The sequence below is a fragment of the Ursus maritimus genome, unplaced genomic scaffold (assembly GCF_017311325.1).
Source record: "Ursus maritimus isolate PB19 unplaced genomic scaffold, ASM1731132v1 scaffold_17, whole genome shotgun sequence".
Classification (NCBI taxonomy): Eukaryota; Metazoa; Chordata; class Mammalia; order Carnivora; family Ursidae; genus Ursus; species Ursus maritimus.
The window spans coordinates 34,951,494-34,978,461 of NW_024424119.1; positions in this window are offsets into that span (position 1 = coordinate 34,951,494).

The window sequence follows — 26,968 nt, forward strand, 5'->3', positions numbered from 1 at the left end:
TTGCCTAGACTGGGCATAGTGATTATTATTCTGAAGAGGATTTTTCTTTCCATTTGCTTTTAATTGCAACTCTGTAATTCTAATCCAGTGCTGTCCTATAGCAGTATGACAAGAACTACAAATATGAACCACATATGTAATGTCAAATTTTCCAGTAGCCACATTAAAAAGAGCAAAATAAAAAGAAACCAGTGAAATTAATTTTAATTAATACACACACACATAAAAACATCGAGCATACTATTTCAGCATGTAATCAATTTTTAAAACTCGTTAGAGATATATTACATTCTTTTTTTTCCTGTCATACCGTTTCCAAATTCTGGTGTGTATTTTGCCCCTACGGTACATCTGAATCTAGGCTAGTCCTACTGCATGTGCTCAAAAGCCACATGTGGCTAGTGGCTACCATATTGGGCAGCACAGCACAAATCTATTCTTGGGACTTTGTGTTCTGATCAAGTGGACATGGTAACAGAGAGACTTTCATCCTGTTTCCATTTTGGTGGGATGCATAACTCCTCATTCAGAACAACTTGAAAATAACTCCCTGCTCCCCCACCAAGGAGTTGCGCCATGACAGTTCCCCTGCGCTAAACTCCACAGCCTTGTCCACGTCACCCACCTTGTGCTGCCGTTGTTCAGTCATTGCGTGTGTAATTACCATGTGGAGCGCAGAAACACAAAAAGCATTTCCATTCCATAGCTTTCCTTTCATAATGTGTTATTGTTGTTGCTGTCATTGGTTGTTTTTACCAAGGTACGATGAGAATGTGAAGATAAAAAAGATTTTTTTACGTTAGTCTTTCGCTTGCTTATTTTCTTTTCCTCTTCGTTTCCCGCCCATTGGAGATACTGTCAACTTCCTGCTTCCTTGCTTTACGAGGTTTCACACCGCCACCTCTTCCTCGAGATCTTCATGTGCAAAATGTTCAGTAGGCCATCTCAGAGCTCCATTCCAGCTCCACTCAAGCTGCTTTGTGCCTACAAGGACAGTGGGAGAAGAGGACAGACAGGCACTCAGGCCTGAAGGCAGTGGGCATGAGGAGTGACAGAAAGTAGAAAACAGGGGAAGAATTAGGGTAGACTCGCAGAAGAGAAAGAAGTGAGAGCAAAGAAGCCACTGAGTGTGTGGATAGCATAGAAAATGGCTGGAGATTACAGGGGGGATGGTATTCTAAGCTGGTGGGACAATCAAAATATACGAATTGTAAAGGTTAAGTGAAATGTTTATTTTATTCCTTTCTCCTCAGTCAGCCTGACTGAATATGATTAACAGAAACACTGCACTAGCTGCATACTAAAATTAGATGTTAGTTTGGCTTCTCACTCACCGCATTAATGCATAGACACCTCTTACACATAAATGCCTTTCTCACCAAGCTCAGTCACCTTACACATCCTGCCCCAAGAGTTGTATGTTAGAAAGGAGGCATGCAGCTTTTCTTCAGGAGCTTGCCTGTGGAAGTTAGCACCTTGTGGTGCTGTGGAAAACGTACCCGTTTAGAACCATCAGACCTGAGGTCGAGTCCTAGCTCCACCCATCTTGGTGATACACAATGGGGCAAATCCATTTACCTCACTGTTTCTTTGTCTACCAAAGGGACATGCACATCTCTTTCTTACCTACCTTACAGGGATTTGGGAGAAAATAAATAAGATAATGAATGGGAAGCTCTTACAATGTCTACAATCTGACGCATGAGGATTAATGTAATTATGTCTGTGTTGGTCATACATCTGAATATTTGACGAGGTGCTCCCAGTTTACAGAGAGGGAGAACGAGGCCCAGACAAGTAATAGTAACTCACCAGTATCTCCCAGAGACCAATGATACGAGATGAAATCCTATTCTACTGCTTTCCAGCCCCTGCCTGTGTCTAAACCATGTTGTCCTTCTGGAAAAAGCATTCCTCACCCAAGCCCCACTCTGACAGAATGCCCATTCAGCCATCAAGAAAGAAAAAAACAAAAGTATTTTTCAGGATTTTTTAAAAATATGTCTTTAAACAATAACTCTTTGAAAGATTGACATCAAAATGATTTTTCCCAAAATTTCTTTTTCTTCCCCATCACTTATGTATATTACTTTGTTATTACTTGTAAAAGCTGAGACACTGGGAATTTTTAGCTTAAATGACTAAACCATGTGTCTTTGGGTTTTTTTTTTTTCTGTATTAAGTATATTTACAGCAAGAATATACAGATTTTTAGAAATTTATTTGTTTTCTTAATTCCAGTATAATTAACGTACGGTGTTATATTAGTTTCAGGTGTAAAATATAGTGCATCAGCAATTCTGTACATTACTCAGTGCTCGTCACAATAAGTGTAATCTTAATCCCCTTTGCCTACTTCACCCATCCGCTCACCCACCAGATTTTTCACTTGCAAATACTTCCACAAATAAATACTTTCTTAATTAATTGATTTTTCAGTGAAATATTCGCAGAATGAAAGAATTCATGTTCAATTCTCAATTATGACTTGCATATACAAAGCTAATGATCAAGTTTATACGCACATTCACTGTGTACTAATACTGCTTAAATATGTGTTCTTCGACTCCACTTGGCGACATGTAATAATGACATCATCGCTAAGTTACCGAGCCAGTGCAAACCCCAGCTCTGAGACATTGGGCATATTACATTCCCCCATGAACTTTGGTTTCATCATCAGTAAAGTGGAAATAATCCCATCCGTGTCACTCTTGAAATAAAATAAACAATTTTTATGTAAGAGCTTTAAGAAATTCAAAGTTTTAAAGAAAATACATTTTTTTTCCATGACAGTTCTTTCAAGCTGTTGTTCTATTAGGCAAGGGTATTCAGTCCTGCACTACTGTACCCCAAAGGTCAGTCTTCCGTTGTGTTGATCACTGATAAGGAAGGAAAAGGCCTGTGACATTAAAGAGGATGGGAATCTGAAAGGGTGGAACAGACGTACTAAGAAATATGGCCTATAAATCTCAGAAGTACCCGGGGATTATCTAGTCTCTCTCTTCATTTCTCAGCTAAGGAAACGGGGCAGGTGATGTGGGCAAGGAGGGCCTTGCTTCCACAGTGTGAGAATGAAGAGCAAACCAAAGCTAGAGGATATGCTGTATGTTCTGCCTCTGGATGTGTCACTCCACAGTGCTGCCTCCTTGAAGAGGATCAGATATCACATCCTCTGGGTGATGAAAGGTCACCTGTGGATGCTACAGCCTCAGAGAGGTCACTCAAGGACTCTTGGAGATGGAAGGTTTACAATGCACTCTGTTAACAGACCTGCCACGTCAACTCTCCTCTCCCAAATTCCCATCAACTGTCAACTGTCCTCCTTACCTACGCCTGGTGGTGGGGTGTGCAATGCCTATCGATGCCATGCCGACTTAATTTTCAAGCATATACTCTTTTTCTGAGTAGGACTGCAGGGCAGAGCCATTAGTCAGCATTGTCACAAACACAAGCAAGTCCTTACCAAATGGGTCACCGCCCTGAAGTTAATACGTATTAAGAGGTTGAAAAGAAAAGTACCAGATGCCATGAGTGAGTGTAACAGGAGACTGAACACAGGCTGGCAATCAGGACAGAGCTCCCCAAAGCCATGGTGACAGACTGAGAAGTGAAATGAATGTGAGGAGGGGGCTTCCAGACCAAGGAAATAGCTCCTGTGAAGGTTCTGAAGAAAAGGAGCCAAGGGAGTTCTGCGAAAGAAAGGCGGGCCACTGTGGGGGAGCAAAGTGTGGAAGGGTGAGGTGGGAAAGAGGTCAGGAACCCCCCCCCCAACATGCAATGCAATACTTTACAAGGCCTTGTTCCTTTGTCATTCGAGTTTATCTATAACTGCCTTGAAGTGCGGTGCCCAACCAGAGCTCAAGGGTTATAGACTTTAATTCTATACCAGACTGCATGGGTACAAATTCTGGCTCTACAAATGACTAGCTGTGAGATCTTAGAGGAGTTATATATTTTTCTGTGAAGCCTCATCTAGAACTGGAAATAGTAGTAATGCTCACTCAGAGTGTCTTGAAGATTAAATGGCTAAATATACCTGAAGCATCTAGAACAGTGTCTGGCACATCTTAAGTGCTATATGAAACCTGGTTGTTATTATGATGGTCCAAGCCAGCAACCTGACTCCTAGTTTCCTTCTACTGTTTGCTTCTGTGTTAGTCACGAAGCAGATTGGGTAGGGAGAGTTTCAACTGCAGTGCCCATCTGGCAGAGTCTTAGAGAATTCCCCGAGGAGATCCAGAGCAAAGATTGCCTGTTCAAGGACCCCACCCATGTGAAAGTGGTCAGGCCATCTATAGCTAACCATGCTTGATAACCAGCCAGGGAAAAGTGCTCAGGAAGGGAGGAGCCTCAGCTCCAACATTGTCTACTCCCAGCTGACTGTCAGGTTCTTTTCTTTCTTCTTTTTTCCCCTCCAGATTTATTGAGATATTACTGACCTATAACATATGTAAGTTTAAGGTTTACAGTGTGATGATTGGATACGTGTATTATTACAAGATGATGACCACAATAAGATTGATGAACCCTTCCAACCACTCAAATAATTACCATTTGTGTGTGTGTGTGTGTGTGTGTGTGCTGATAATATGTAAGATCTACTTTCTTATCACATTTCAAGTATATGATACATTACTGTTAATTATAATCACTATTTTGTGCATTAGATTTCCAGGTAATATTTATCTTTAAGAGCGTCCGAGGAGTGCACATATGGCTGCCACAGTTTCTGGCTCATTGAATAGGTCCCGCTGCTCACTGACTCTCCTTTGCATCTTCCAGACACTCAATTGCATTCCTTTGCTGACCCCTGGTCCTCCTGGTCTGTTTGCCTGATCTGACCTCCTCCCTGGGCTCCCAACTTCATTGTTTCCATGGATGTCACTTCAACTTAACCCTTTCTACCCTCAGGTGCACGTGCCGCCTTTGGTTTTCTTGCTATGGGAACCTAAGAGCCTTGTCTTTCTGACACTTGGCAGCCTTTTGGGGATCTGAAAATAATGATCTTGTGAAAATGGGATAGTAAAGGGGCAGCAACATCAAATAGAATGAGGTTTGAAAGCTGATTCTACCATTAATTAATTATTCAAATTACTAAACCTCACTCAACCTTCATTTCTCTATCTGCAAAATGTAACTAATGCCTACCTTTCAGGATTGTGGTAAGGATTAGATGAGATAGCGTATGTGACAGTTTACAGCACAGTAACTACCATATAGCAGAATACCCATAAATATTATTTTCTTTTCTTTTTTTTTTTTTTTTGGCATTTTGTCTTCTCAAAATTAATGACTGCTAGCTTCCTTCTGGTTTTCACATGCTCTTCTTATGCTACGATACTCATTTTTAAAAGTTGCCATCTACTTATAATAACCTTAAAGAAGTATTTGCAAAATAGAATGAAATGCCTACTCCACACTATGGAGGTATGACCACCATGAAATAGATGATGTCTATCCACTAAGACCCAACTTCAGTGATGGCCCATTAAACCGAAGATAATATCCAAGCTCCTTAATGTGCTTTTGTCATGCAGTTCCTTCTGCCAGGAATTCTTTTCCTCTCATACACCTCCTGGTTCTGCCCTTCGGCTCTCAGTCACTCCCCCCAGCGAGGCCATGCCCACCTCCTAATCTAAATTAGCTCTGCATTATAGTCTTCCCCCAAACTCTATTCTTTTCCCTTATAGAATTTTCCACAGTTTATAATTTTGTACCTATTTCTATGGCTACAATTGTTTAATGTCTATTTTCCCTATAGACATTACGCTTCAGATAGGCAGGAACCGTATCAAATCTGGAGCATCCAGCATAGACAATCAATAACACCGTAGAATGAATGCATGATTCACCTCCCTCCATTCAAACCAAGATGTCGCTATTCTTTTTTGGCAAGTCATCTCAGTGTTGATTCATATTCAGCTTCTTATTCACCAAAACTCCTAAGGCTTTTAGATACCTGATGCATTAAGTCATCATGATCTATGTAGCTATATATGTAAATGCATGTGCACATGTGTGCATGTTTAACATGAGCAAGGACACATCTTTGGGTAAATAATGGGTTTTCAGGTCAATTGAAAGGGATATGGTGTGTGTGTGTGTGTGTGCGTGTGTCTAAGGATAGATAGGGTATTGACAGGGTCATGTGGGTCAACTCATGGAATACTTATAGCAGTGAGAGGCATTGGATAATATTTCGTATGCAAAGGCAGAGTGAAGGGGCAATGCTTTTATTCATAATCCAAGAAGTGGGGTCCTGAGCAGGCAACCAGGACCAGTGCATGGAGCTCATGAGGACAACCCCAAAGCCACAATGGGGCCTGGGCCCTGGAAACCAAGGTTTAAAGACTCAGAAACAGAAACAAGGCCTTAGAGTCAGTCTTGATCTTGTGAACAACGGGGAGTCATTGAAGATATTAGACAATGACAGTCATAGCTGTGATGGAGAGAGATGTCACTGAGAATGTACCTAGAGTAAATGTGGAATGGAGAAGCTGAGTCCAAGAGACAACTTGGCATTTATAGCATCAGACTACGCTGGAGGAGGATGAAAAATGGTGAGTTCATTATGGAACAAACTATACAAAACTCAGATGTGAATGAACTGCCTGCCGAAATCCTGAATTCAAAGGATTTGAATATGCTTTGACGAAGATGGAGAAGGAGAAACCAGAGAAGGAGGAAGAGAGCAATGGGCCAAGAGAGGAGAGAATGTCAAAAGGGAAGACTGGTTGACCTAGTCAATATTACAGAGAAGATGATGCACACTGGTGGAAGCCCAGAAGGCATAGTGTAAGTGGTCCCTGGTGATCTTGGGTAGAGCAATTTTAGAGAAGGTGGATGTGCCAGAACCATGTGGTGGGTGGATGACGCATAAGTGAGAGGTAAAGATACAAAAGCAGATACATGATATGAAACATGATGTAAACCAAGGCTGGGTTTTCTCTGACCATATTTGTTTAACCTTCTGTGGTCTGCTTCACACTTTCCAACGGTTTCAATACATCCTGAGTTTTCTCTACAGTGCTTTCTCCTATTGTCCTTTGTTACACGTTCTATTTTCTGTCTTTTTTGTTACAGCCCTCTTTATTCCTGGACTCTCTCCCACTTGGGCTGTTCCATAGATTTACAGTCGGAACTACCTGTTTGAGAATTGTGTCCCCTTCTGTTGACACTTTCCCGACTCAAAGAGGCATGTTGTGGAATCATGGCTAGTCTTCCTTTGAAAGGAAGGAAGTTGACACACACACAACCTTCCCACTTCCATAAGACTGCTTCCAGCACTCATGGAAATGTCTGTTATATGGAATAGGTGGGGTTTTGCCATGCCACCCTGATGATTAATCTTCAGACAAGAGTACAGAAAGATAATTAATGAAGGCTAGCATGATAAATAAACATGTTACATAGAATTAAATTTGTGAACTACATGGATGTAGTATGGACTGTATGGATGTTAGGCCATCTGAGTCTGGGAATGCCCATCTTGTTCAACTATGGGTCCTGAAGGCTGTGTCCTCAGTCAGTGTCTCTGAAACGTGTACTGCTTCCAGATTTGCACATACATACGCCCAAAAAACTCCAGGCATTCTTTCTCATCAGAAGCATCAGTCTGTACACTGCTATCAGATTTCTCTAAGGTTTTTGTGGTTGCCAACCTGTAGCATGTAGCCACACTTCGTATTAGAGAAGGATGGAAAAAACAATGGGATTCCCACACACACACTCACACTAGGTTGTCATGTTTTTTTCCTTATTATTTCTGGCTTAGTTATTCTTCCTCCAGTCTCATAGCAATGCACAATTACCAGGGTCATCTGGATGTCTAGCCTCCTCTAGGTCTAGGATGATATAAGAGCTTTCTCTCAAGTCTCTGCTGGTAGGTTTCTTGTGCTGATCAAGGAGTAAAGTGAATTTTTGACTGGGGTGCAAAGACCATTCAATGGGGAGTGGTCTTTTCAACAAATGATGTTAGAACAATTGGATATCCACAAACAAAAAAATGAAGTTGGCCTCTACCTCATGCCATCCATAAAAATTAACTCAAAATGAACCGAAGACCTAAATACAGAAGCCAAAGCTATAAAACTCTCGGGAGATAACATAGGGATAAATTGTGGTGACCTTGGGTTAGGCAAAGCCTTTTTAGAAATGCCACCAAAAGCACAATGACTAAAGAAAATTGGAAAAGAGGACTTCATTGAAAGGAAAAACATATGTGTATCAGAAGACATTAAGAAAATGAAAAAACACACAGAGTGGAAAAAAATGTTTGCAAATGATATATCCGATAAGGGACTTATATCTGTCATATAAAAAGAACTCCTTCCGCTCAATAACAAAGTGACAACCCAATTAAAAATGGGCAAAGGACATTTCTCCAAAGAAATATAAAGTCTCTCCAAAGAAGATGTGCAAATGACCAATAAACTCATTAAAGATTACTCAACATCATTAGTCATTAGGGAATTGCAATTCCAAACAACAATGAGATACCACTTCATACGAGCTAGGGTGGCTGTAACCTAAATGACAGACAAGAACAAATGTTGACCAGGATGAAGAGAAATTAGAACGCACGTATATTGCTACTGGGAATGGAAAATGGTGTAGCTACTTTGGAAAACAGTACGACAGTTCCTCCAAATGTTAAACATAGAGTTACCATATGACCTAATAATTCCACTTTTATGTATATAATGAAGAGAAATAAAAACATATGTCCACACAAGATCTGTACACAAATGCTTATAGAAGCATTGCTCATAATACTCCAAGACTGAAAGTGAGCCAAATATCCCTCAGCTAATGAATGAATAACCAGAATGTGGTATAGTCATACAATGGAATATTATTCAACTGTACAAAAGATACATGCTACAACATGCATGAATCTGTAAAACATTATGCTAGGGGCACCTAGGTGGTTCAGTTGGTTAAGCATCTGACATCAGCTGGGGTCATCATCCCAGGGTCCTGGGATCAAGCCCCACATCAGGCTCTCCACTCACTGGGGAGTCTGCTTGTCCCTCTCCCTCTGCCCTGCTTGTGCTTGCTCTCTCTCTGGCAAACAAATAATCTCTTAAAAAATTAAAATAAAACGTTATGGTAAATGGAAGAAGGCAGACACAGAAGGCCACGTACTGTATGATTCCATTTATACCAAATATCTGAACAAGGCAAATCCAGAGACAAATTTCTAGTGGTTGCCTAGGATTGGGGGAGGAGGGAGACAGAATGAGGAGTTTGCAGGTGACAGGGGCATCGTGGCTGAGAGGTGTGGGGTTTCTTTTTATAGTTATGGATTTTTGAAGGTGGTGATGGTTGCACAAATTCATGAATATACTAAAAACCACCAAATTGTATACTTTTTTTTTTTGGCAGTAATAAACAGTTTAATTCAGTAGGAATTTTCAACATTAAATCTGTACATGTTCATGGCTCAGAGAATATGTTTCGTCATTTAGTCATTTGGTTTTTTTAATAATTTTTTTTATTATATTATGTTAGTCACCATACAGTACATCCCTAGTTTTTGATGTAAAGTTCCATGATTCATTACTTGGGGGAATGGGATAGGCCAGTGATGGGTATTAAGGAGGGCATGTATTGCATGGTGCACTGGGTGTTATATGCAAATTGTATACTTTAAATGGTGAATTTTAAGATATTTGAATGTCTCGAATTAAAATGTAAAGGAGGAGGAAGAGAGAGAAGGAAAAGTAGAATAATAAATGTTAAATATAGATAATGATTTCCAAGAATGGAGAAAAGTGACCAGACAGTAAGCTTCACAATAAAGATCAGATTCATTAAAACCCCAGATTTCATGCATCTTTTCAACCCATCACCTGATGGCCATCTTAAACTGTACTCACCAGTTACAGGGGTGCCTGGGTGGGTCCATCAGTTAAGCGTCTGCCTTCGGCTCAGGTCATGATCCCAGAGTCCAAGGATCAAGCCGCTCTACAGCTCTCCCTGCTTGTGCTCTCTCTCTTGAATAAACAAATAAAAGTCTTAAACTCTATTCCGCAGCTGCAACATCATCCCCAACAGAGTTAACATTGGGCTTTGGTACATTGTGCTGCAGATTCTATGCATTTGGATGGATACTGGATATGCCCAAGACCAAGCGATGTGTGCTGCCCAGACTTTTAGAAAATTATAATTTTAGGGGCGCCTGGGTGACTCGGTCAGTTCAGTGTCCGACTCTAGATTTCGGCTTAGGTCATGGTCTCGGGGTTCTGGTATAGAGCCCAGCGTGGGGCTCTGCCCTCAGTGTGGAGTCAGCTTGAAGATTCTCTCTCTCCCTCTCCCTCTGCCCCTGCTCACACTGTCTCTCAAAAATAAATAAATAAGTCTTTAAAAAATTATAATTTTAATCTGAAAAGAGTTTTAAAGATGGTATAACAGAATAATAATGACTAATTTTGATATAGTACAAAACAAATCTCTGTTCAGCTGGGATGACCTCTCTCACTTCTGAACTTCTCTAACCTTGAATTTCACCTCTCTTTGGAGCCTCGATTGTGCCCTATCTTCTGTTAGTCATTTTCAGGTCTGGAGTATCTCACTATAGAGTATATGCATCCTTCAGGGAGCATTGGCACTGCATCCCAGGGCCTAGCACAGGGCCTGCCAGCAGTATCCTGGGCTCAGCTGATGTTTGTTGGTGAACAAACCAATGAACCCCTGATTCCATTTGAAACTGGACAGAGTACACATTCGAGGAATTTTTTTTTTTTAGTATAATATAAAGGAGTGCCTGGGTGGTTCAGTCGGTTAAATGTCTGCCTTCGGCTCAAGTCATGATCTCAGGGGTCCTGGGATGGAGCCCCATGTCTGGGCTCTCTGCTCAGTGGGGAGCCTGCTTCTCCCTCTCCCTCTGCCTGCCACTCTCCTACCTGTGCGCACACACACACACTCTCTGTCAAATAAACAATTAAATAAAATCTTTTAAAAAAACAACGTAAGAATATTCCTAATCTCAGAGGAAAAGGGGATTTGTATCCTATGCCACCTTTGGCCTTCCCCGAATTAGCCTCGCTTTCCCCAGTGGCAGAGCCCCACCCTCTCCTATGCTGGAGCAGCTTCTGGGCCTGTTTTTGAACGTCTGTAGCGTGATGTGCAACTGGAACGCCGTTCCCCTTACAATCTTAGGTAGGTTTTGGAAAATGCAGAAAACACAGACTGGGCTTACTGGAAGCAGTTTCCTGCACCTGTAAATGTTCTTTGAAAAATAGATGAATCCAGAATGCAGAATACAGATATGCAATTCTCTTTCTGGCTCTCCTGTGGCATCCTCAAGAGGCCTTCCTCCGAGGCCACTACGAACTGCAGCACCAGAGCTCTCCATGGCCCCTGCAGGGCAGCCACATTTGGAGGAGTCCTGTGGGCAGTAAGCTGCTCAAGGGGGAAGCAAAGCTTTGTATGGGATTCTTAAGGCCCCAGAAATCTGGGAAGACCTTCAGCTACTGTTGTCTATGTTCATAGACTTCGGTACCGTTTGCTTTCTCATCCCACGGCAGGTGGAAAATACTTTCAGAAATTTTGTTTCAAAATTTTATTTAGGGGTTGGAATTGGGGAGGGGAATTCAGAATTCTGTAAAAGAATTAAAATGCATCCAGTCCATTTTTAGATGTTTTTAGAAAAATCCAGCGTCTATTAGGTTACAGAATGAAGTGTGGCTCTCCCAGGATTTTGTTTGCTCATAACTTATCACATTTGATATTTTTTAATTACAAAAATATATGCAACAACTTTGGACTTTACAAAGTACTTGTGCAGCCTGCCCTCATCTGTTGCCTACAGATGACTGTGAACTTCAACTGAGATGAAGAAATTGGGGTTGAGGAAGGCATAGTGACCTCCTGAGAACCAACCTGTTACAGCAGAACTGGGACCCCAAACTCAGTAGTCAGGCTCTGATTTTAGCCCATTATATTTAGACGTATGAAGACCAGACCCCAAAGGGAGACAAACGTAATGATTTAAGGGCATATTTTCCAAAATTAATATTGGTAGGAAAAAATTAGCCCCAAGATATGAAGAGGATATACACTGTGGATTCATAATCACATCCTCCTTCTGATCACAATGCAGATGCTACCTTTGGCCCAGACTGAAATTTCAGATGATAGGAACCCCCAGCTCTTAGGTCTGGGATTCAGGCAAACATTCTACCAGGACAAAGGTTCACTGCTGTCTGTACATGCCGGCATAAAATGGAAATGCTATGGCATTCCCGTATGCAAACAACTTGGCAAAACAGTGTAGTGTTTCAAAAGCCATGTACTGAATGGAGACAAGATCTCAGTACAAGCTATGGGAGCAGGGTGAATTTATGAAGCAGAAAGTATGGGCTGAGGAAGAGATCAGCCCAGTAACAGTTTACTGGCCTTGCTGTTCTCTTAAGAGGCACTAATGGTAGTGGACTGGTGCAATGGAAGTAAACCCGGCTTCATTTAAAGCAGTAGCATGAAATTGGTTGCAATAAAATTATGCATTAAGTGTGCATTATGTTTAATAAGACTGGATTGCACTTCCCATGTTTACTCTGTGACTACTGAGGCTGATCCAATTTTCTAAAGTTCTCCAATTGGTTCACGATCGAGTTTCCGGCCAGAAGGTCAAATTTCCCTTGCTGTTATTATATGTCTCTATTACTTTACTATGGCATTTACACTTTATATTCATTACTTTTTTTCTATCTCTTGAACCTTCCCCATTCCAAAATGTTCCCTGTAGATGGCCCGTGTGACACAAATTAGAACAACCTTGATAGCTGTCAGCTGGAGACTATCTGAGAACAAAAGGACATTATTGCAAACCAGCACTGGAGGTAATCTCTTGTGCTTTCTCTGAAGGCTTCTTAATGGCCTTTGAGAAATAATACAATTCAGATCTGCAACCAGGAGACAAAAGAGTGGAGGTTGGCCAGCATGGGAAACATGTGACTTGACTGGTCTTTAGATCCTACTGTCCTGGGGTTAGGAGTAATTATCATTAGAAAGCAGAGATACCTATTTTCATTTCACCATGTATGTATTTATTAATTCATCTATTAGCAAACACTCATTGGGGACCTACTATGTGCCGCTTACTGTCAATGTGATGGGAATACACCAATTAATAAGACATGATCCTGCTATGATTCTATAGTCTAAAGGGGATGGGATATAGGGAGACTGAGCATAAAAATATAATTTCACTGAGATAAGTGAAATTTTAGAAGAAAGAAGACAGTGCTTTAGGAGAAATAAGGAAGGGTGATTAGTTTTTCTAGTGAGGAAGATGGGTTTTACAGAAAAGGTGAAACAGTTTTCTTTAAAAAGAAAGAAAGAGAGAGAGAAGGAAAGAGAGAGGAAGGAAGGAAGGCAGGCAGGCAAGGAGGGAGGGACGAAGGAAGAGGAAATAGCAAAGGGCATTCCAAGCAGGGAGAATGGTATTTGCAAGGCATGGAGGTGTGGAAGAGTAGGACGTATTTGGGAAATCACAAGTAGATTTCTAGGGGCTGGGGAATGAGGCCAGAATGTGAGGAGGGCTCAAATTCAGTGCCACTGGGGTTTAGATATTATCCCATAGTCAGAGAGGCATCGCTGACAAATTCTTCCAACCCGAGAGGTTTGGTCTTTTATTTCTACAAACCGGCTTAAACCAGGTGAAGAATAAATAGGTCCCTTTTAAAACATCTTTCTAAAAGAATACATTGAAGGAAATGTAAAATAGCACATGGTATATTCACATACATACGTATTTTTAGGTATTACTCTATGTGATATGCAGTGATATAGTGATATGCCTACGATATGTATATATGTAATTTATTTTATCTATCTTCTGTTTACCCTATAAAAGGACTTGACAATACTCTACAATGACTTTTTAAATAGTCACAGATTTCCACCATGATAAATTCACGGGCATCATTTTTACTGTCCCACTGTAAGCAACTCTAGAATAGGACAAAATATCTGAAGCAACTGTTTTCAGGCATTGGAGAACAAAGAGCTCAGAACTCATCTCGAGAGCAGAGAAGCACATAAGGTGAACTGCAGATTCATCCTATGTTTCTGCATGGGAGTATTCTTTACAGTTCTGCCCACAGAAGGGGAGCCCAAACAGAAAGCATGGGCAAAGGAAACATAGATAAGAAATCAGAGCTGATATGGCAGCTAGAATTTGCAAGGCAATATACTAGAAAGAAGGGAACTGTGTATAGAAGGGCTTCCAGAAATTTTCATCGAGTCTTATGTTTCCTATAAAATACTGCAACAGAAAAATATTTAAAATGGATATAAATAAAAAGTCAGTAGATAAATTCAAATGGAGTTCTAAAACAAAAACATTTGATTTTTACCTTCCTTTCTCCTATTAATTGACTTTAAATTCAACTTTTCAAACTTCCCTAGCCAGAGTTGGATTTTTTTCTTCTTCAATATCCCAAGGCATTTTTTATAGCCTTTCCTAATATCCCCTATTATAGTCCGTTGTGGCTTTTCATTCCCATGCCTGTTTTCCACACTCTGCTGTGGGTTCCTCCATCGCCATGTCCCCAGCATGCAGTGGCTGGAGTGAATGAATGATGGATAAATGGATGGATGGATGAAAAATTTTCTGCCCACTCTTGCTACAATGGTCAGGAAAAAGGAAAATAAAAGGGAGACATATTCTACATTCCTCTCCAAAAGAGGGAGCAATAGAGTTATTCTCACCTGGATAGTACCCAGTATTAGCAAGTTCAGGAAATTCAAGTTATTTCCAGATAAATCCTTGGCTTGCTAAGTATCTTTTCATTTAAATCAGTTATGAAATTGCTTATGCTATATAACATTCTTTTTATTTTATATATGTTTTATTTTTAGCATTCCGTATTTCTATAAAAGTATACAAAAACTTTCTTTCTGCACTATGGATACTGTGCTGAGATTCTGCTGCTAAATTTGTGACTTTGTCATTAAATCAGTTTGGCTGTTATTATCTTACTAAGTGATTTATTTTCCATTTTTCTCTCAAACATTTATTATTAAGTTTTCAAGCATACAGAAAAGTTGAAGGAATTGTGCAATGAGTGCTAATATAACCACCATCTAGACCCAATAATTATTAACATCTTGCCATATTTACTTTATATCTCCTTTTATATACAAAGAATATATTTATATTTTTTGCTCAAAGTAAATTATAGACATTATGAAATACTAAATATTTCAACCTGTATCTCCCCAAAATAAAACCATTAGTCTGTATAACCTCAGTGCCATTAGTCCATCCAGACAACAACCATCACATGACTGCTTCATATTCAAAAGTTTCCCAATTGATCCTAGGATATATTTTATAGATTTTTTTTTATAGATCTTGTTTCTTAAGCTGAGATCCATGAGGACTCGTACATTTTGTTTGCTATATCTCTTTTGTCTCTTTCACTCTACAATAGTCCCCTTCTCACAGTTTTTCATGACACTTTTTGGAGAGACAAAGTCAGTTGCCTTCTGAATACCCACATTCTGGATTTGTCTCATGATTTCCTTGTGCTGTCATGAACTGTTTCCTCAACTACTCGTGTTTCCTCTAATCTAGAAGTTAAGGCTAAAAACTTGATTAGATTCAAGTTAAATATGGCTTTTTTGCAAGAATACTGTAATGGTGATCCTGAGCATTCCCCGTTCCTTCAGAAAGCACGTAATGTCTCAGGCTGCTATGTGATTAGTAAGGCTACATTCAATCACTCCATTGTAAAGCTAGGATTTTCCCTCTACAATGATTTATTAATCTCAACATGAGCCTTTAATTGAGCTACCATCTGCGGAATGTCTATGTGCCGGGCACTGTGCTAATTTTCTAATTAATTCTCATAACAATCCTATAAAGGGAAAGATAAATCTCTCCATTTAAAGACGAAGGGGGGCACCTGGATGGCTCAGTCAGTTAAGCATCCAATTTATGATTTCGGCTCAGGTCCTAATCTCATGGGTTGTGGGATGGAGCCCCTGTCTGGCTCCACACCCAGCGTGGAGTCTGCTTGAGATTCTTTCCCTTTGCCCCTCCTCCCACTTGCACTCATGCTCTCTCTCTCTCTCTAAAATAAATAATCTTTTTAAAAAGTAAAATAAAGATTAAAAAAACCAAGGTTCAGATGTGTTGACCCTTTGTCCAAGGAGAGAATCTGCTTTCTAAGCCCCATTCCCTACTACACTAATGGATGTATGGGGATGGTCAGGGGAGGGCAATTGTTTCTGGTTCCTAACCTATTTCTTTGGCTTAGTCTAGAACAATCACAATCAAAAAGAAAAAAATAAGAATCTTTTTCCAAAATCAATAGTTGAAGCTTCATGAGTAAATAATCTTTAAAAGTACTTTAAATTTTTAACTAATTTCAGAACTTTCTACAGTTTTTTTTTACTTCTAAACAAACTTAAATGAGATTGTTGAGAGAAGTAGAGCTTAACTTTATTTTACGTAATTGTTAAAATTAAAGTATAATTTTGGAAACGTCTCTTCCCCCTTGAATCTGGTGGACAGGGAAGCAAGAACACAGGTGATGACAGCTTTCCATCACACCTGTGAGAATTGTACGAATGACAGGTAAATCCACCTCAGGTTTTAATAACTAAAGTATTCATTGCTACTATTATATAAGCTGCTCCATTCTCTTCCACCTTGGGAAGAAAAGAATATACTCAGTGTTTTACAGACCACCTTTCTTATACTTTGCCTCACATGGACTCTTCCTCAAAAGAGCAGTCCCAGGAGCTGCAGCCTCTAGCTGGGAATATCTGAAGTTTTGGCAGAGCATACAGGGTAGAAGACAAAGTGGCAAGGGGCAACCAATGGCTGAGAAGGGGATATTTACTATGCTTTGGGGATTTGAATACTTATTTTAAATTTAATGAAGGTTCTTATACACATAGGTTGGAAAATTCCAGAACAGTGTACATTCCCTCTCTGCATCTCATATTGAAGTCCCTATAGTCTGGCTTCTATTGCCATCAACTTCACTTAAAATTGTTTAGACCTTACATTATTTGCCTTCTCTGCAACATTTAATTATATTGTATACTCCTTCCTTGGCTCTCTCTCTTCCCTAGGCATTCCATGACATTCCACTCCCCTGGCCTTTCTCCTATTTCTCTAATCACTCTTTTATATCTCTTTTGCCAGAATTCTCTTTCTCTGCTCATACTGCACACACTGGTATTCCCCAGAGTCATGTCTGTGGCCATCTCCTCAATTTGCATGCTCTTTCTGAATGATGTCACCATTCCTGTGGCTTCATCCATGGTTGTGCTTGGATGAGTCCCAACTCTATCTTGGGGATCCAAATTCCAAACCTCTCTCATGGGCAGCACTCGTGTGTATGACTTCCTGTCATACATCTGTGTACTTCCACAGGTATATCCTATAGGGACTGGATGTCCCCGAGGAAGTTTAGCACACCCCAGTCTAAACTTATCATGGCTCCTTCCTCCATCCCCATCCTGCTCTTCCTCCTTTGTTCCTCATTTGCTTGAATGTACCACCTCTCTCATACTTCCCCAAGACAGAAATGCAGGATTCATCCTTGACTCCTCTTGTCTCTCCCCACCCCACACCCTGTAAATCATTAAGTCCTGTGGAACTATTACTTCAATAATCTTTTGTCCTTCTCTTTTTCTTTTTACTTATAACCCCTTACCTTGCTCCATTTTGGTGCTGGATTTCTGCAAGTTTAACTGGTCTTTCTCTTCCAATCTGTCTGTGTCCCCTTCCCTAGTCTCAGCAGTCTGCCTTCTATGACCAGGGAGTCTACCTAAATTTCAAATCTTATTATGTTATTCCTCTATTTAAAGCATTGCACTGACGTCTTGCCCTTGGATAAGGTTTGAATTCTTTAACATAAAAGGTCCTTCATAATCTGGCTCTTGCCTCCTTTTCTAGCATCTTTCTCAGCACAACCTCCTTTAGTTACACTGAAATATGTGCCATACCCCTCAGTTTTGCTGAAGTGTTTGTCCCAAACTTTCATGGCTAACTCACACATGTTTTTTAAGATTAAGTTTAGACATCACCATATCCAAGTAGTTTAGCAGGTCATTTATTTTGGACATTGTCCCATCTACAGATTTGCAATTTAAGTAATTAAACATTCTGCCTATCTTTGGCAAAGATTGATCTATTTTAAAATGTTGGGTCCTTATATTGTGTGTTTACTTAGTGTGTATGAAGAAATATTGTTTCTCTTTCCTAACTAACAATGTACTTCTTGTTGGTAATGGAATCCATCTCTCAACCCAACAGGCTTGACTGGGCCCTGAACCATGCTAACTCTTGCCTATAGTCATCCATGGAAAGCTAAGTGCTGTCCACATTTCTCAACCATTTACCCAGGCAAAACTGCCACTTACAGTTGTGCAGGTTGTGCATTGCATAAATTCACAATAGAACCTATATGGAGCTCCTTTTCCAAGACCTTCCTCTGTGGCAAATGATCACCTGAATCCTGAATGCCATCATAAACTATTTATGTTCCAACCATATCCGGTGGATTGGGCCACCTGCATGATGAGAGTGCACAGTTTTAGCCCTTGTTGCTGGTATTTCTCTAAGGAATTGCATTTTGGTTTGATAGTTAGCTAAGCTTCTCAGGAATTAACCCTACAATCAGCAAGAGACAGCAATGCATGTAAAAAGAAAGAAGGAAGAAAGGATGGAGGGAAAGAGGGAGAGAAAGAGAAAAGGAAGGAAGGGAAAGGGAAGGAAGGTCTTACATTTGGGAGTCAGCAAATCTGGGTTTGAATTATTTTTAGTTTAATTTATTTTTTATTAAAGTATAGTTGACACACAATGTTACCTTAGTTTCAGGTGTACAACATAGTAAGTTCACAACTCTATACATTATATTATGCTCACTGTAAGTGTAGCTACCAGTGCAGTCACCATACTCCTCTATTATAATACCATTGACTATATTCTCTATGCTGTACCTTTTATCCCTGTGACATATTCACTCTACAACGGTAAGCCTGTATCTCTGATTCCCCTATAGTCATTTCGCCCATTGCTCACCCCTCTCCCCTTTGCCAACTGTTAGTTCTCAGTATTTAGAGGTCTGTTTCTGCTTTTTGTTTGCTTGTTCATTTTTTTTATTGTTTTTTAGATTCCACATATAAGTATTTGTCTTTCTCTGTCTGACTTATTTCATTTAACATAATACCCTCTAGGTCTATCCATGTTGTCACAAATGGCAAGATCTCTTTCTTTTTTATAGCTGAGTAATATCCCATTGTATAGAAAAACCACATCTTCTTTATCCATTCATCTGTCAATGAACACTTGCGCTGCTTCCATAATTGCTATTGTAAATAATGCTACAATAAATGTAGAAGTGCATATATCTTTTCAAATTAGTGTTTTCACTTTCTTTGGGTAAATACCCAGCAGTGGAATTACTGGATCATATGGTAATTCTATTTTTTATTCTTTGGGAGGAACCTCCATCCTGTTCTCTACAGTGGCTGCTGAGTTTGAACTTTTGCTCTGCTTAATTGTGTAGCTCTAACCAGACTCCTATGTCTCTTTGATCCTCATTTCCCTTCTTCATTGGATAGTAATACTCAATTTCCAGGGATATCACAGTAGTAAGTAAGTTAATGTTTGTAGACCACCAAGCACAGATCCAGATCCTGACCAGTTTATGTGTGCTCTTTCTTCCCACCAACCTCTGTGGCATAATGGGGCCATAGACCAAAGTATAACAAGAAAACATTATCTACTGACTTGACAATTTTGTCTAGGTGCCCATCTCACTTAGACATATATAACACCTAGGGCACAAAGACGAAAAAGGTTATTGGTCAAAATCTCTTTAGTTGTGTACTCTGGATTCAGAGAAGAGAAGCTTCAGTCAAAATCATTGCCATTTATATTTTTTGGTTTTGCTGACATTTACTCTTACTAGTGCTTACCTATTCATTTACTGTGTTTGCTGTCTGAATCCTCAACAAATTTATCATTTCTCTCTTCTAGCTGCTAGTGTTTCCCTCACTGCTGCTGTTGCTAAAAACACTGGGATTAAATTATTGAAGAAATGAGGGACTGTAGGAATCTCTTGTCTTTAGTAGTTCCAATTATTTGAAACAACTCCACACAAAGCAGCCTAGGTATAGACTCTTGAAGACACGGTGTCCACAGGATCAAAGATAGCATTTAGAAACAATAAAGAACAATGTTTCGGGATTACCTCCTCCATCATCTCTCTTCCCCTCCCCTGTAATTTTATATACTTATAAACTTATATACCAATGCATGTTTTTGTGTGTGTATGTATATATTGAGAAGGCTGGTGGTAGAGCTGGAGGCAAGTTTCAATGGTAGATGAAATGTGTTTCCTCTGTGGAGAGAATAATTATCATTCCTTTGGACTTGTGGTCCAGGTAAATCTTTGGACAATTCACTTTGGAAAACATAACAAGGTTCATCATAGATAAACTTCCTCAGAGGAGCCTAGACCAATTGTCTCCCACCTAGACCATACTGTCACATGGAAAGGGGAAACTGACTTACGTTAACATCCAAAAGGCGGTGGTCAGGGAAAAGAAAAGATACAAGAAACAAAGTTGAGAAGCAAGGAAGTAATACAGATTTTTCCAGCTAGTTGGATTGCTTTATATCAACCTCAGCCTTGATTCCACACTTAGCATGAAGAGGCAGTGAGCTCGGTGGAAAGGACATGGATTTGCTAGGACAGATGTGTTAGAAGCTTTCTGCTAGCACTTTGGCAGTCACTAGGACTCTACAAATAGCCCACTTCTCTGTCCTGGGCACAGGGTAGATGGTAGGATTGAATTTTCCACCCACTTAAAATTAGCTATGAACTGCCTTTGGTCATTGAAATAAGAGCAAGTCAGGTGAGTCTCTTCTAAAGGGTGGGCTTAAGAGTTGAATTCTCTTATCCCTTTGCCATGGAAATGGCCAGTTATAGCAGCCCTGACAGCAGGGGTCCCAGAGTGAAGGCCATGATGATGCAGAGCAGGTCTCCTGGTGGGCCCTCAATTTCACATGTAGCATGAAAGGGAATTAAACTTTTATTGTTTGATGTCCTCAAGATTTTGGGGTTGTTTGTTACTACTGTGTAATCCAGCCTATCCTGACTGATGCAAGTCCTTTCTGTAGATTATTGAGCAAAGTGTGGCTTCTTTGAGCATCAGGTATCTCATCTCTAAAATAGAGACAACTGTAATAATAGCTACTTTCATCAACTCTTCCCAAGATCTAAAATTAGCATATAAACAGTAAATCCTTTTAACAGTGGCAAGCGTTGCCAGACATCCATTACTAAGGATGGAGGAATTTGCCTTCCCAAAGTGACTTCAGAACACATTTCTTTCAAAGTTTGGCCTTGGATTAAGAGCAGTCTCAGAGATAACAAAAATCTCCAGTGAACTTTATCACCAGACTTTCATTAAGGAGCAGAATCCACTACTTAAACATTACCTAATAGAAGCAGAAGCTTAAAACTAAAAAATGTTATAGTTGAAACGTTCCAGATCCAAGAGATTTACATCCCATTGACCACCGGGCTAGGAGCTGACAGAGCAGCAGAATGTCCTTTCTGACTATTTTTCTATTCTCAAACCTAAAAGGATACCCTTTTACCTTCCAGAGCTCTGAGATGATGTGTTGACTAGTACATGCTGCCAGTGATTCAGGGTACAACCTGGAAGCCTGAACCTTCCATGTTGCACAACTCATGATCTCTCTTCACCCCTCCCCACTCTTGAGTTTACTTTGTATTGTGTGTATGTGTGTGTCCCTTAGTAGCGTGCAAATTCCCAGCTCATCTTCTGTCCCTGTGAGCAGTTCCTACTACAGTATCTACATGGAATGGTCATCAGTTCAAACTTTAAGCGTTCCCTGTCAATGGGAACCTTGCTGTATCTCAAACCTCTTCTGCCATTAAAACAGTCTTCGTTTTTATTTTATTTTATTTTATTTTTTTGCCAGAACAGACCTCTTTAAAACTCTCATCCTCTGCTTCCACTCCCACCTCCTGACATAAAGCAGAATATCCCTGCACTGTCTCCTATGGAGAATAAAAAGACAATCACCATGTTGACCTTTCATCTTCAACTCTCTTCATGGGCTCTCATATCTAGATTCTTTATCATTTTTGTCAGGCCTAGACTCTAGTGTTTGTTGTCCCTCTTAAAATATGGTGCATAGACCTATTCTGTCCAGTAGAATGTTATTCCCTTGGTGGCAGAAATATTATCTTTCATGGTGCTGGTTGATTCTTCACTGCCTAACAAGGTTTCTGGCTCATTATGGGGCTCAATAGATATGACTGAATAAATTCATGAATATAAACAATACCCCTAGTTGGGGTCTACACCAGTTCATCTGAGACCACATCTATTTATCGTGACCACAGACCTCCTCTGTCCCACCAGTTCTCACTGCCACTTCCTTTCCTATGTGTGACCACACAGGAAGTCATCTGACTGTTCTTCGTGTCTTACCAGAGCAGTAGAGTCTTTGTGCGAGGCTCTACTCAGGCTCATCTTCCCAAGCACTCTGTGCAGCTTCCCTGGAATCCGCCACACTGGAGTGCCCCAGGACCTGTCTGAGGACATACCATCTCCCTGAACAACTAAGTGGGAAATGGAGCCTTACCCCAGTCTAGAATCTTCTGTGAGGTCTGTTCCCTGTTTCCTCCAGACCCATCTCATGTTACCCACTATCCACCTCCACCTTGCACCTGCACTCCAGTCCCCTGGTTTCTTGAAGATACCATGTTTCTTCCTGCCTCAAGGCCTTTGCACATGCTATTCCTTCTGCCTTAAACATTCTCTCTCTACCCTTCCACTCTCCTTCATCTAGTTAGCTCTTCACTTGTCTGTGCCCAAATATCATTTACTTGGAGGCTTTGATCCTGACCCAGAGTAGAGCTGGGTGTTATTTGGTTTTCTTAGCATCACACACCTTTCCCTCAGAGAACAATTCATAGTGTGTAATTACACATTTATTTATGTACATTTCTAAGTTTCATAAGGGCAGGGACTTTGTTTTGATCACTGCTGTGCCCAGTACCTAAAATAGTGCCAAACACACAGTAGGTACTTAAGAACCAAAGAATGAGTCATCATCTTTCTCTTCCACTAAACCTGAAAGCTCCATGAGGACATATATTGTTATTTTTGCAGGCCATTGTATACCTAAGGACCTACCCAGTAGCTGGCACACAGTAGGTACCCAACAATAATGTAAATAAATAAGGAAGAAGAGCAAGATGAAGAAGAGGAAGAGCAGGAAGAAGAGACATAACTAGCAATATCACCCCTTCACTCTCAGAAGTGTTCTAGTTTAGAAAATACATTTTATGATCACCATTGTTATGTCTCATTATTGATTCAAAGATATTTTTTAGGTCAAAGAGCAAGGGAATGAAAGAGATTAGGGCTTGGAAATTTGCCATGTCTCTAGAGAAGTCAGAAAGCAGTCAGAAAGCCAGATAGGTCAATTCAATTTCTGATAGTTCCAGAGGAGTCTCAAGGAGTCTCAAGGATGCCCTGAGTCTTCAAAGGGCTGACTCTCTGCAACTGCTTGGGAAAGGCTCAGACATGGACCTGGTTTCTTTTTTGAAGTAGTGGAAAAATAAAAATATCTCCCAAACACTTTCCTTCCACACCATACATGTGTGCGTGCACACACACACACACACACACACACACACACAGAGTGATGGGGAAAGCAGAGAAGAAAGGCATGAGGCTTTTTATATTTTCTTAAATTTCCAAAAGTCAAGGCTTCTGACTTGAAACTTTCCATCTAGTTCATATTCCCCAGGTTGAAACTGATAAAAATCTTGAAAGAGACAGACATGTTTGAGCCCAGAGCTAAAGGACTAAAAGCTATTCTGCCTCGTCCCTGTACCTCACCTTACAGCAAAGTTTTCGAAGTTGAAATTCTGCGTTAGTTTGTTATCAAGTTTCATAGAAGACAGAGTTAACTCCTGACCTTTAGGTTCTGGGAACAACATAGTTCTTGGAGTCCAAAATCTATCTCGCAGTGTTCAATCAGTTTCTTTTCTTTTCCAAAACTTCTGGTCATTCTGAACTTATCTTGCTATGGGCTCTCATGATAGGTTCCTATAGCTGGGGTGCACAGAGTAACTGATCTAATCCTTCCATATCCTGATGTGAGGTGCTGAGCACGCTCGACAGGAGCAGATACTTTCAGCACACACACACTTTTACTCGTGTGTCTCAATTTCTTTGAATATGCACAAATATATATATTCACATTACACCAGGATGCATGTTTATAGGGATGGATGTTGTTACTCTTGATATATGGATATGGCCCAACAAACTGTGTGTGTGTGTGTGTGTGTGTGTGTGTGTGTGTGTGTGTGTGTGTGTGTAGAGAGAGAGAGAGAGGGTTTTAAGGATATGTGGATGTTCACATATGAATCCATTCATTCATTCACTCATTCATTCAACAAATGTATACCAAATGTCTTCTATGAGTCAGGCTGTGTTCTAGATGCTTGGAGTATATCCGTGAACATAACAGACACATAGTCGTACCCTGTCTAGAGATTATATTCCAGTGGAAGGTGAAGAGACATTGATAAAAAGTAAATATAAGTAAATAATATGATATCTTGAAGGTGATAAGTACTATAATGGACTAAAACAGATCAGAAATATGGCTAGAGTGGGTGGGTTGCAATTTTATTTTTATTTTTAATTTTTTTAAAAAGATCTTATTTATTTATTTGACAGAGAGAGACAGCGAAAGAAAGAACACAAGCAGGGGAAGCAGCAGAGGGAGAGGGAGAAGCAGGCTCTCCACTGAGCAGGGAGCCAAATGCGGGGCTCTATCCTAGAACCCTGAGATCATGACCTGAGCGGAAGGCAGACACTTAACAACTGAACCACCCAGGTGCCCCAGGGTTGCAATTTTAAACAGAGAGAGAGAGTAGTTATGTAGATTTCATTGAAGAGCTGACCTTTGAACAAAGACTTACAGAAAGTGAGGGAAGAGTCTATGTGATATTTGCTGGGAAGGGTTTTCCAGTTATAGGGGACAACCAGTGCAAAGACCCTGAGGTGAGAATACCTGACATTTATGGGACAGCAAGGAGTAGCTTGAATATAATGATGGAGGGACAGAATATTATAAGGAATTACCCAAGAAATAATGGGAACCAGATCATACAATGCATATGGGTAGTATACATAGGTGCTGTACATGTACATAGAGTATACCCATGGACGTGTTTATGTTTTTGGCCTTACATGAATTTTAGTCTTACATGGATTTTTATTGTCTAAATACCTATTACACACATTTAGAGAAATATAAATAGTATGTATACATTTCTGTGGCACAGTTTGATTACGTCTGTATGTGCTGTATAACAGATGTTCATGCATGTATCTATTGTGCAATTGAACACACGTGTTACTGTATGGAACATGTGTGGTATCCCATATGTATGTGTGCATGTGTACTTATTATATATTACACTAATGCATGTGTCTACAAGTAGCCGTGTGTCACTTCCAATGACAGGAAAATCTCACAAGTGTGTAATTATGGGAACTCTCCACAAATTCATGGGCTTTCTCCGCAGGCACCTGGCAGAAGACACATCGTTCCTCTCATTCCTTCTTATGAGAGGACCCTGCCCTAAGGCAGAAAGCATTGGTGCTGAAGAGACAAGCGAATGCAGACAGGTTTCAGAGCAGGTTTCGGAGATTGTGGGTCCTAAGTCATGAGACTGAAGAAGACGCCAAAGTCATGACCATCTGAGGAAAATGCAGGTGTTCTCTGACATCGATAAATTATTGACTTCATTCTGGTATATGGTCATTTACCAAAGGAATCAGAAGTGCCAGCCTGTTCTATCAGATCCTACAAGGGAATTTCTTTTCTCTGCTCTCTTACTCTTTTTCTTCAGCTTGTTGCAGGGAAATAAATTGCTAATAACATATGGATTTTAATTTGAGATTTTATTCTTAAAAAGTTTGGTGTACAGGGTGAAATGTGAGAGGTTTTTTTTTTTTTTCATTTTCCATACTTGCCCGAGTTGTAAACCTAAGGCCAAGTTAATTAAAGTCAATGGAGAATGTATTTTTTTATTAAACTTTCTCTTTCTATTGATTTTTCCCTTTCATACAAATAGTAGAGACTTAGTCCTCAAAATCAAAAACACTGTAGAGCAAAGAAAAGGAGTAATCAGGCTCCCAAGATGATTTACAAACTCTGACACAGGATTTCAGAGGTGGCTAGAATTTCAGAGGTGGCTAAACTGGCAAGGTGTTGGGAATCTAGGTCAGCTAAGGACAGACAGACCCAGCTATGCACCAGCTAGTCTGTGAGGCCAAACTCCAGGTACCTTTGGCTCATAAAAGCAATATTGGTTTCTTCATGGTACAAACATCTGGACCATTGCAACAGCGTCCTAATTTTTATTCCTACTTTCAGTCATTCCCTCTAATCCATTCTCCATCCAAGAGCTAGTTGTATTTTCCCAAGGCATAATTCTGATGATATCATTTATAGGCTTAAAGCCTTCAAGGGATGAAGGCCACAGGCCAGATCCAAACCATTGCCTATTTTTGTAAATAAAGTTTCATCACAACACAGCCATGCTCTTTTGTTGATGTATTATTTAAGGCTGCTTTCCCACTACAACAGCAGAGAAGTTGTGATAGAGATCATATGAGCGTAGAACATTTACTAGATGGTCTTGTATAAAGAGAGTTTGCTGATGCCTGTTCTAACCCATCAAGTAAGAACCATGATCACAGGCTAGCATTTAAGACCTTCTAAACAATTTCCCCAAGTTGGCTTCCCATTTAAATTCCTAGTCTCTTCCTTAACATTACCCATATTAGAATCACTTTGGACTACTTGGTTTTCCCCAAATACTCACTGGCAGAATTAGATTGCCCAATGTCCATTTCTTCT